General features: G+C 43.5%; 1 long non-coding RNA gene across 1 annotated transcript in view; it reads left to right on the top strand.

Annotated features, from left to right (window-relative positions):
- Positions 1 to 12,768, top strand: part of LOC147025544 (uncharacterized) — a 186,572-nt gene that overhangs the window by 118,320 nt on the left and 55,484 nt on the right. The gene's annotated exons all lie outside the window — the stretch shown is intronic.

Below are 12,768 nucleotides of genomic sequence, written 5' to 3'. Positions count from 1 at the left end.
AATCTGTGTGCCAATTTCCAATGGCATCTCACCTTTCTCACCCCTCACTCACCAAAAACTCCCGATTTCGACCAACAACACCTCCCGCACACAGGAAAAATATCCCTGCACCTCCTCGTACCTCTGCATCTCTGCAATTCGTCACTAAACAGAGGCATGCTGCATGACTGAGGCTGTACTCGGACTGCGTGATGCGGGGACAAACAATGGACGTTAATAGCACCAACCGCATCTTGCCGGAAATGTCCCGGGTGAGCACGCGAGATTGATACGACCCTCGTCCAGTCACCAGAACATGGCAAGACAGATGCGGCAAGGATAGGTCGCAGGAAGGGCGATCCGGGAGTTTGGTACGGGGCCCAGGTGTGCATTTTGGTTCATGAGAGGGGGCCCGTGGGTGGTGGGTGTGCATTGCTATTCAGCATTCAGACTGCACTTGGAGCACATTCGCGGCCAGGTTTCCGGCTTGTACGCTATGTTGAGTCAGGGCTGTGTCGCGCCGGATGTGCGAATGAGACCGCTTCCAGCCACAGGAGCCTGACAGGGCGTGGCTTGGGCCTTTGCAGCCCAATGGAGAAGCGGGATTGAAGTCACAGCACGTTGCTTCGGGTCATCACCCCACCATTCAGCCAGGGCTCATCAAAGGAGGAGCTCCTTGTTGCCTCTGCCCTTCGCTGGCTCTTCCCTCGCGGTTGGTGTGCGACTGAGACTTGCTTATTCCGGAGGAACAGTGTGGAGTGCATGTTGCCACAAACCCCAACAAAGTGACAAAGCTGGAGATAACGTGCCAACTCTTGAGATCGGAATGCTCAAGCGGAGTGTTCCACGGAGGCACACGCTACATTAGGCTAGGGATCTGTTGCCTCATGCAGTTTCTCTCCTCTTTCGCTTTCCACCCCTCTATCTCGCCCCTATGGACACACAAAAGAGCATCATTACTGACTTGAAATCACATTTTCCTCTGGCATGGCTCCACACCCCCCCATATTGCACTACACCACACCTCCCACTCCCACACCTTAGACAACAGTATTCCTCCCGCTTACCTCCCCCTAAGCTTACTGGGTTGCGTTGGTCGGCTGACCAGGTATTGCGAGACCGTTTATCTTCATCTGCTCTCTTTCTTTCTGGCTATCTAATCTTCCTCGGATCCGTGCGTGTGTGCGTGATGGCACCAGCCTGTCGTAGCATAAGTTAAGATTGTAGAAGTGATAACGGGATATGTCTGCTCTGTGTCTGCTTTTGTAAATTGCTTGCCTTTTGTCGTACCCCACAAATACCTTGCTATACCCTGCTGTACATACCAATAAACCCAATTTACTGTGCCACATACCTTTACTCGCTTGATTGTAAATAATGGCTTGTGGAGAAATGTTCCCAGCTCGTTTCGTGTTTTCCTTCATTGGTCCAGCATGGTTCCTATTCTCACCTAACTGAGATGACAGCCCCCAACGATTTGTTTTTCTCGCCGGTACGTCCTTGGGCAGTTACTCTCGACTGCATCTCATCCAGTAAGGTGAACCGTCGTACCGAGGGCGTGTTCCCCAGTAATTAGATCACGTGACCATTAGGTAAACTGTATTTATATGACTGAGGACCCTAATTGACGTGGTCAAGTTATTGTCGTTCACCGTCGATTAGCGACCTGCCACGTTACAAAGTTATTCGTGTGCGACGGCCTGCGATTCTGGAGAGTCTGGTGTGAACACGAGGTAGCTTCCCCACTCATGGTCTTCTTGCCCCTGATCCCCAGGTCCACCACAATACATATTTATATATATATATATATATATATATATATATATATATATATATATATATATATATATATATATATGTATATGTACATATAAATGCACATATATATGTATGTGTATATATAAATATGTATATATACATTATACATATATGTGTGTGTGTGTATATATAAATATGTATATATACATTATACATATATGTGTGTGTGTGTATATATATATATATGTGTATATATATATATATATATATATATATATATATATATATATATGTATATATGTATATATGTATATATGTATATATGTATATATGTATATATGTATATATATATATATATATATATATATATATATATATATATATATATATATATATATATATACACTACATGGCCGAAAGTATGTGGACACCTGTTTTAATTAGTGGATTCGGCAATTTCAGGCACACCCATTGCTGACACGTGTATACAATTAAGCACACAGCCATGCGATCTCCATTGACAAACATTGGCAGTAGAATGGGCCGTACTGGAGAGCTCAGTGACTTTCAATATGGCATCGTCAAAGGATGCCACCTTTCCAACACGTCAGTTCATCAAATTTCTGCCATGCTAGAGATGCCCCGGTCAACCGTAAGTGCTGTTATTGTGAAGTGGAAATGCATTTGAGAAACAACAGCTCAAGCACAAAGTGGTAAGCCAGCACGTAGCGCTGAAAAATCTTCTGTCATCGGTTGAAACACTCACTACCGAGTTCCAAACTGCCTCTGTAAGCAACGTCAGCACAAACACTGTTTGTAGAGAGCCTCATGAAATGGGTTTTCATGGCCAGCAGCCGAACACAAGCCTAAGATCACCATGCGCAATGCCAAGCGTCGGCTGGAGTGGTGTAAAGCTCACCGCCATTAGACTCTGGACCAGTGGAAATGCATTCTCTGGAGTGATGAATCATGTTTCACCATCTGGCAGTTCGACGGATGAATCTTGGTTTGGTAGATTTCAGGAGAACGCTATCTGCCCGAATGCGTAGTGCCAACTGCAAAGTTTGGTGGTCTGGGGCTGTTTTTCATGGTTCAGGCTGGGCCCTTTAGTTCCATTGAAGGGAAATCTCAATGCTACAGCATGCAACGACATTCTAGACTATTCTTCTTCCTCTTCTTCTTCTTCTTTCATATTGCAGCTTGGCCGCCAGATAGCTATCGTTTTGTTGGGGCACAACTATGCCCCTGATTCTATGCCCTTATCTATACCAATACACTGGTACTCATTTCACCTACCTCAGAAGGATGACAGGCTGATAACCTGGTGTTAATTGAGTTCCCAACAGGGCTCCCACTCAGGACCTTAAGATCACAAGCCAACCACCCGAACCACGAAGCCAGCATCAGGCTTGATATTTTTGTGCTCACCCTCTGGGAGTTTTGAGCTTGTGGAGCTCACCATGAAATACAACTTGCCTTGAGCAGATCTTACCTCCAAGCTAGTATTTAAAGATGGCCACTGCCTTAGAATTATTCACAGGGTCACCTTCTTTCACTACCATCCTTAAGTTATGATGGTGTACAACGCCTTCAACCGAATTGTCATGGAATATGTGTCTCCACTGTGGACTGATGCTGTTGCTTTCCAACTTACCTCCATTGAGGCTGTGGAATCTATGGTCTAACGAGTTATTGGCATATCATGGCAGGAGGGCCATGTAGTCTTTTACCGGCTGTGGTGTTCTTGACTTCCTCTCCCCAGTACCCTCCCCATCCAGGTCTCACAAGTTATATGAGGGGACAAGAAACCCTTGTCCCCTTGCCCTTCCCAAAATCCAAACTTGACACTCACCTCCATTCATCCCTCCCCCTCTTCTCTCACGTGCAGGAACGATATTCCTGAGTTGGGTGCTGCACACTGCCACCACCTGGTCTCTCCCAAATCTACCACTCACGTTCGACACTCGTGACAGCCTTGTCTCTCTTTCACATGCAGCGCATCTCTTCGTGCTGTCGTGCATCCATATGTTATTGTTCTCCTGTAATCCCCCCCCCCTGGCCCACTTTGTGTTTGACCCTTTGCCCCTTGTTGGTGTGTTCTTCCGTGAGACTCCGTTCCTGTAGAAAAACACAAAACGAACAACTTCCTCCTCCAGTTACCCTTGAAACAAAGTAATATTTCACACAAGGGTAAATACGATTTCTTGTCGTTTAAAAATGTACTTGAAACCAATAGAAGAAAGTCTGACGGGATGGTACGCAGGTAGCACGCTTACCTTCGAGGTGTCGAGATTATTGACCCGACCCAAACCAATCGGATTGGTGTTCCACAGGCAGGGCACTGCATCCAACGGTGTGCCGTCCTTCGCATGGATGTTAAGCCGGGTGTCCTGTTTCCTAGCGTTGCTAGATGGATGTAAAGGATCCCATGATGTCTTTCACGAAGAGTCGGAGAGTTACGGCAAGTACCCCGAAAAAGGAAGAATTGCCTCTCCAGTCAGTTCGTGACAGACTTGGGGCCAAAACGTTTCTCCCTCCACCCCACAATAATGTGGGAATAATCGTGTACATTAAACATGCATCTCACTGTGAGTTTGAGGAGCAAGGAGTCTTATATTTATTGGGAATGCATGCTCTGTGCATGAGCCCATCTCCTACCTCTCTCATCCAAACCTTTCCATTCTTCCCACACTCCCTTACCCTCATTTCTCTCTTCTATTATCCTCCTGTTCCTCAGCAGCACCTTCCTCCTCTACAAGTTCGGAAATCTTTCAACACAGTTCACCCATCAAGAAGCTGTCATAAAAGGTCGATCTCTTGTTGGAGGTCTCTCAATCTTCCTCCATCTCTCTCAATGGAATAGCTCCATCTCCACCTGTCCTTTTTATGAATTGGGTCCTCCCCATCTCGGACAGGGTGAACACCTCCTTGTCGATCTTTCAAGGTCTCAGCTTCCTACACACCTGTGACCTGAATTCCTCTCTCTATTTTCACCTGTGGAATCACATCCCTATGTCTGTCCGATCAGGTTCCACCCTCAAGTGCTTCAACGGTAGACGAAGGCCATCTCATATCGTCCTCTCCCATATCCGATATGCAGTCATGATTGTTTTATTCCCGATAACCCCCGCCATTCCTGTACAGGTTCTTCGTACAGGTGTTTCATGCGTGCCCATCGAATGACTACTTGTGACCTCCACCACCCAATATAGATGGAGGTTGTGTTTTCACTCATGTTTGTCTCTGTCTGTCTGTCTGAGCAGGATATCTCAAAAAGTTGTGCACGGATTCGGCCGAAACTTGGTGGAACAGGTTGGGTGTGTGACTAGGACGAATCGATTCAGTTTAGGTGAAGATTTGGATCTGGATACCAGTCTTTCAAGTGATTCTTCGCTATTGAGTGATTGAGCCAAAAACGACACGTAGCACAATATCTCAAAAAGTTACGGGTGAGTTTTGGAAATACTTGGTGGATGAGTTTGGTTGGTTACAAGAACAAGCCGATTCGATTTTGGTGAAAATCCGGATCCAGATCTGGAGATTTATTTAATTTTTTAACTGATTCTTCACTATTGAGAGATGGGGCTAAAAACGATGTTGCATGACGTCTCAAAAAGTTGAGGACGGATTTGGATGAAACTTGGTGGAACATGTTGGGTATCTGACTGATTCAATTTTGGTGAAGATCCGAATCCGGATCCAGATCAGATAATTTTTTCAGTGATTCTTTACCATTGAGAGATGGGGCCAAAACGATGTAGAGTACGATATCTTAAAGAGTTGTGAACGAATTATGAAAAAAATTATAACGAAGAGTTGGTTAGGTGACAAGAACAAGGTGATTCGATTTTGGGTAAGGTCCGGATTCAGATCCGACCTGTCAGTGGGATACAAAATGTAAACTCTTGAGCTTGGAGGAGGTATGTTCTCCACCGAGTGCCGTTCTAGTTTCTACCTGGATCCGTCGAAACCCCCTCATCCTCCCCCACATCCTCCACCATTATTCCTTCCCCTGATGACTCCATGTGGAACTGATTATAATGGAATTGATCAAAAACATGAAATTCATTTTATCGATCAAATTAACCAAGATTTTTCACATTCGGAACACTTCCAAGTGTGATTCGCTGAGCTACAGCTTATTATTGCAGGGAGCTTCTTCGAGTTATACCTGCAGTGAGGTTGTACAATCAGTCTCAGGATGGTCGAGTAATTCTCTAGGTTTCACTTCTATTATAATGATGTTCTGGAGACGGATTCATCGAATTGTAATTTTAGAATAGGTAGTAATTGCATTTTGATTGTTGTCCTGGTATCTATTTTGGACGGTGGATGGTTGAGGTCTATTCGGAGAATAGGAAATTGTGGATTGTCTTCTACCCCCCACTCGTCTCCAACTGCACATTCCCACACCTGAACTCGTGATACGTGAGTCTATGGAACAATCTGTCCAGTTTCTTCCTGATGACTCCAATGCAGTATTTGTATCGGTTGGGCACCATCAGAGCTGAGTTCCCCCAGTTATGAAAATCTACCTGAATTATGGTGCAGGCCATTGTTTTCTGTTGATTCAGCCACGGCAGGTAATTCTCATTGTGCCCCACCTATTTTAGCTCCGCCTCATCCTATCTCCGCCCACTTCTAACCCTTCTCGTTCCAGTCCTGTCTCTCCCCCCCCCCCCTGCGTGTTTCGTAGCCCGGGTGCCTTCATAGAGCGACCGCTCTGACCGGCACGGTGCTGCCTCCTCTTTTCTTCCCCTCGAAGCCGCTTTTTGTCCGGCTTACTGGCCCATTTTGCTTTCCCATCGCCCTTGACTATGTCCCTGGGCGCGCAGGGTTTAATTATCGCTGTCCCATTTCATGCTCCGATGGTCCTTTTGTTCGAACCGCCTGCATCTTTAGCGCCTGGCTAGCTGGAAATAAATGAACTCACCTCCCCGGATCGCCCTCATTCCAACCTCTCCGGCACCCTGTCCCAGGGCCTTAGCATGCGCCCGCGGTCTCGCTTTTTCTCCCCCCCTTTTTCCAACGACCACTTTACACCACGTATAATGTGCATCCAAGTTATAGATGCGGATGGTGAGCTCACAACTGTTGCGTCACAATGCGGACAGTGTGGTGGGCCGGCCATAGCCACGAGGCCATGAATGGGACGGTGGAAAATAAAGTAAAAATGGCAACAGTGATGCTGTGTAAGAGACTATAGGCTTAGTGGGCAGTGTGACCACTCCTCATTTTCATAAATGCCAAGGTGAGCCAATGAAAAAAGCCAAGAATTCACAAGGTTTCTGAAAAGCGATGATAATAGAAAACCTATACACCAAGAAAACCTATAGAAAACCAAGACGCCGAGGTGAACAACGAATAGCCAAGATCCTGTGAAAAAAGCCAAGGAGTGGTCACACTGTTGGTGGGTTATCAGTCAGTCATAGGTTGAACAGTAGCGTTTTAGGTACACGGACTCGGCTCATTGTTTAAAGGCGAACGATTCAATTAAAGAAGCTTTTGTTTTACGAGATCGATCAAAACAAACAAATAATAAATAAAAAAATGAACTCTTTCTAATCAGGAGGAATCCATTCCCTCTCGAAGTACCTTTGATTGTGATAGGTGTATATATCATGTATACGAGTCTTTGTGCTGTCTCTCCTGGATTCGTTACCTGACCCGAATATAAACTGTTTGGTTGGTGCTTCGCAGGTAGGGCGTTACATTACAAAGTGCATCTTCTTTCGGAATGATGTGAAGCTGGGTTTTCCATCTGTTAGCATTAGCTAGTGGACAGACGTCAGAGATTCCACTGTGTCTTTTGTGAAGAGTGGTGCGTTATCGCCAGGGACATAGACAAATTAAATATTCCTGCCAAAATCATCTCTGGTCGAACCGTTAGGCCTGACCAGCCGGTTCGTGGAAGACTTGCACCAAACAACTCTTCCTGGCCAACCCCCCAAGAAGGTGCAAGTAATTTTGGCCTTTGATTGGTCCAATAAATACTGTCGGCCTTCGGTCTCTGAAACCGCTATACCGATAAACGTTAAAGTTTTCAGGATTGTTTGAAGATTTAAGATCTAGTGTGTGTCCTTCAATTAATCTAACAAACTAAAATGGCACCCGGTAGAGTACATACCCCTGCCAGGCTGAACAGTTTACTCTTTGTATCCCACCGATGGGCCGGATATGCATCCTGACCTGAAGCAAAGTCTAATCAGCTCGTTCTCGTCACCTACCCAACTCTTCCACCAAGTTTTGTCAAAACCCGTCCACAATTTTTTGAGATATCGTCCTTTATATTTATTTTGGCCACGTCTCTCAATGGTGAAGAATCACTATCAAAAATTTGAAAATTCTTGTATCCGGATATGGATGTTCACCAAAATGTAATCAATTCGTCCTTGTCACACACCCAACCTGTGTACCAAATTTCATCTGAATCCGTCCACGCCGCTTTGAGATAACCTGCTCACAGACAGACAAACAAAGTGGTGAAAACATAACCTCCATCCTCCTTCGCTGGCGGAGCTAACAAGGAAGAGAAATCAGATTGCAGAGATTGCAGACCCTCGCCAGGACTTAATAGAGGTCCTCGCATTTCAATGGTACGTAATGAGTAGACGTACCCATACTCAGGTTCCAATGGTACATAATTAATAGACGTACACGTACTCACACTTCAATAGTACGTAATTAGTAAATGTACCTGCACTCCCAGTTCAATAATATGTAATTAGTAGATGTACCTGTACTCACATTTCAATGGTATGTAATTAAGAGACGTACTCACATTTCAATAGTAAGTAATTAGTAGATGTACCTGAACTCACATTTAAATAGTACGTAATTAATAGATGTACCTTTACTTGCATTTCGATAGTATGTAATTAGTAGATGTACTTGTACTCACATTTCAATAGTAAGTAATTGGTAGATGTACTTATGCTCCAATCGTACAAAATTAATCGAGGTTCTCAAATTTCAAAAGTATGTAATTGATAGACGTATATTCCAATAGTAAGTAATTGGTTGCCATGCTCAAGTTGCAAAAGTAGGCAACTCGCAGGGATCCATGGAAATTCCACGTAATGTAAAATGTGACTTCTAGACCTCAATTCCCCACCTCCCATCCCCTCACAAACCACAGGTCCTCAACCTCCATCTCCCAATCCCAAGTCTGCATGCTCCCCCTCCAAACCTTAAGGCATCAATCCCCTCTCCACTCCAAGCCTTCAAACCCCCTCCCCAACTATCACAGTCACCTGTCCAACTCACAATCTATGAGATATGTGGAAAAGGTATGTCACCATGAGCAGGTGGTGGCCCGTCACGGTCGCCAAAATTTAGCGAAGGACCAATGGGACATTTGTCCAGGGCCCAAACTCCAGAGGGCCCACAAAAAACATACGATACCTTCATTCATTTATGAAGCTAGTATTATTTATTCCCTTGTCTCAAAATGAGCAGAGTGAGGGAAGTGGTGGTGTGTATGGTTACGTGTGCTCTGTCAGGCTGGTTATTTGACTTTCCCTGTCCAGTTTTTGATGAATTTGTGTTGACGTTCAATCTAAACCACTTTATCAATTCAATATCGCTTTACTAAGCTCTCACTGATAATTTGAAATCCCTTTATAATATAATTAGTGATGAGTTCCTTATCTAATGTATACAGCTATTTCTAACCACTGACTCACTGACTGATCTTCCAGATCGGAACCGTCAGGGTGATGTAGAAAGCTGAAATTTTGCATGCCGATGGACATCGAAGCCGGTACAACAGGAAAAAAAAAATCACAGATTCGTTGGACAACATCCATAAATGAAAATATAAATGAATGAAAAAAAAAATTTAAAAAAATGCAGGTGAGTGACCCGAGACAATGAGGGAAGTAAGGTAATTTTGTGTGCCGATGGACATCAAAGCCGATACACCAGGAAAAATCACAGAACTGTTGGAAAGCATCCGTAAATTAAAATATAAATAAATGAAAAAAATGCAGGTGAGTGACCCGAGACAATGGGGGAAGTAAGGTAATTTTGTGTGCCGATGGACATCAAAGCCGATACACCAGGAAAAATCACAGAACTGTTAGAAAGCATCCGTAAATTAAAATATAAATAAATGAAAATCAAATGCAGGTGAGCGACCCGAGTCAATGGGGAAGCACGGTTCGTGTGCTTACACTTACACACTGCGTAAGCACACCTTATTAGTTATTTATGCACTTGTTTTAAAAAAAATTGATTTCCCCTCTCATTTCCATAAAAATTCAGATATCTCTCTCCGTAGCGATTTTTATTATTACTTTATAATCACTCATTCATTACAACATGGTGAGTCAATTTTCTGTTGATTGTATAGAGGGTTTTCAGAGTTATCCCGTAATGCCATGTGTGCTGCCATGTTGGTTCTATTCACTTCCCTGGCAACGATAGCATCAGTAGCTCTTCAATCTAGCAATCAATCACGGCTATCTCGTTATTCTGACTTGCTGCAATGGAAAGTTATGCTAATTATTTGGCCTTGCTAGGTCCTGTTTACCTTTTCTTGCTTGCTTGTTTGGCTTGCCAACCAATATGGTGCCCAAGCACTGCATCATGGGTACTGAACCCCACCGCTGCAATCCAGTGCGAGCACATCATAACATTGTAAACTGTTTGTTTAAGTAGTATTGGGCATTTATATTGTACAAGCAGTCTTCGCTCCCTGAAGGCGGGAGCTTTTTGTTATTATCCTTATTCAAACATGAAATTCAATGCATATTACTTCCAATGCTTTATCCGATCAGTATGAAAATTTTTGAGGGTTGTCTCGGGATCAATTGCATGGGGGGGGGGGGGGGGATTTGATGACAAAATCCGTCATGTCGTTCGGCAGCCATTATATTTTAACATAGAAACCTTCAAAAATCGACTCTTTCCTAATTGGCTGAAGAGATGGAGGCGAAACTTTTTACAGGTATGATCGCCTGTCCATGAGGAACAAAAAGTTCTCCGCCTATGATGTCATAGGTTACATGGTTTGGCAGCCACATTGGATTTACCATAAATCCTTGAGAAACAAGAAGGGCACTCGGTGGAGCACATACCTCCGCCATGTAATGCCTGATCCATGAGAACCATATCGGGCCCATTACATCTTTGAAATCTCATGCTATGGAGTACTACATCGTTTTTTGGCCCAATATTTCAATGGTGAAGAATCGCTTAAAAAATTAAATAATTGATGTATCCAGATCTGGATTCAGATCTTCTGCCAAATGTAATCAGTTCGTCCTTGCCACATACTCAACCTGTCCACCAAGTTTCATCCGAATCCGCCCACAACATTTTGAGACATCGTGCTATATATCATTGTTGGCCCATCTCTCAATGGAGAAGAATGACTTAAAAAAATTCCCGTAGTTGGATCCAGATCTTCACCAAAATCTCATCAGTTCGTCCTTGACACACACCGAACTTGTCCACAAAATTTCATCCGGATCCGTACAAAACTTTTTGAGATATCCTGTACACAAAAGAAACAAACAAACAGAAAGGGGTGAAAACATAACCTTCACCTTCGGTGGCGGAGGTAATAACCTTCTCCAGAACGGCTTGACAAATCTCGGGGAAACTTCACCCACATGTTCCCCAAGCCTTTGGGATCCCAGGGTGTTAACGAATAATTAATACATCGCATGGTCTGGCAGCCATATTGGCTTGAATGAAAATCTTAAAATATCTATTTGTCTTGAACCGCCTCAACAATCGCCATGAAATGTCACAATTGTGATCTCCTAGTGATGTGGACGATATGTTTTAAATTTCAACCTGATCAAACACATGGTTTGGCAGCCAGAGTTATTGAAGATTTTGAATCTGGGTTCAGAGGTTTCAATCAAACTTGGTACAAGTTTGTAATAATGTGGGCGGAGGCATATCTGGTGACGTCGTGAGGTCAAAGAGTGCCTTTCTAGTTAATAATGATTTCATTTATAATTTTTTTATGATCATTCGCACGTAAAATGATTGTCCTTAAAGTGAAGTAATATACGTTGTTTCATTTGCTCAAAACTTTCACTCATTGTTAAGGATCTGGTTTTTAGATCCTCGTGAAGGATCTCGAAGTCTTACTCACGTTGTTGTTGTTCTTCTTCTTGTGGACTTTTTTTGTTTCACAGCCTACAGTTTTCATCGAAACTTCCTGAAACTTGGCATATATACTATACTAAAAAATAGAATATGTTTGTGTGTATGTGTGTTTGTTACTTACGAAATTTAAAGATTTGGTAAGTATATTGATCACTTCCGTTTCTGTGTGTTTGTTTATGTGTTTGTTTGTTTGTTTGTTTGTAGGCACGATAACTCGAGAACGGAAGAAGCTACCAATGTCAAATTACACCACGTGATTCAGGAGGGTGATGGCTCGTGCTGATTAGATTTTGGTCAAAATCGGTCAAAGGTCAAGGTCACAGTGAGGTCAAATATTCGATTTTTGATGGTTTGGTACAGATAACTCGAACGGAAGAAGCAACTAATGTCAAATTACACCACATGATTCAGGAGGGTGATGGCTCGCGCTGATTAGATTTTGGTCAAAATCGGTCAAAGTTCAAGGTCACGGTGAGGTCAAACATCCAAAAAATGATAACTCGAGAACGGAAGAAGCTACCAATGTCAAATTACACCACGTGATTCAGGAGGGTGGTGGCTCGTGCTGATTAGATTTTTGGTCAAAATCGGTCAAAGGTCAAGGTCACAGTGAGGTCAAACATCCAAAACATTAGATTTTTGATGGTTTGGTACAGAATCATCGTAGAAACTTCTGGTTTGCGTCGCCACCTTCTCTTGAGACAGCTTTTATTAGACAATGTCAGAGGTCAAGTTGACGATTTCGTAAGTACTAGTCTATGACTGCTTGTTTGTTTGTTTGTTTGTTCGTCCTTTATAGGCGGCCGAACCGTTGGATAGAATGAGATGAAAGTTGGCATATGTGATCCTTGGAACGGACATAAGGGGATCAAGGTCAAAGGTCACAGGGTCAAGGTCACCGGATAA

This window comes from Eptatretus burgeri, chromosome 6 (genome assembly GCF_056783735.1).
Source record: "Eptatretus burgeri isolate ZD-2024b chromosome 6, Ebu_testis_v1, whole genome shotgun sequence".
In the NCBI taxonomy this organism is placed as follows: Eukaryota; Metazoa; Chordata; class Myxini; order Myxiniformes; family Myxinidae; genus Eptatretus; species Eptatretus burgeri.
Note: the sequence above shows the minus strand (reverse complement) of the source record. Positions and strands in the feature narration are given on the sequence as shown.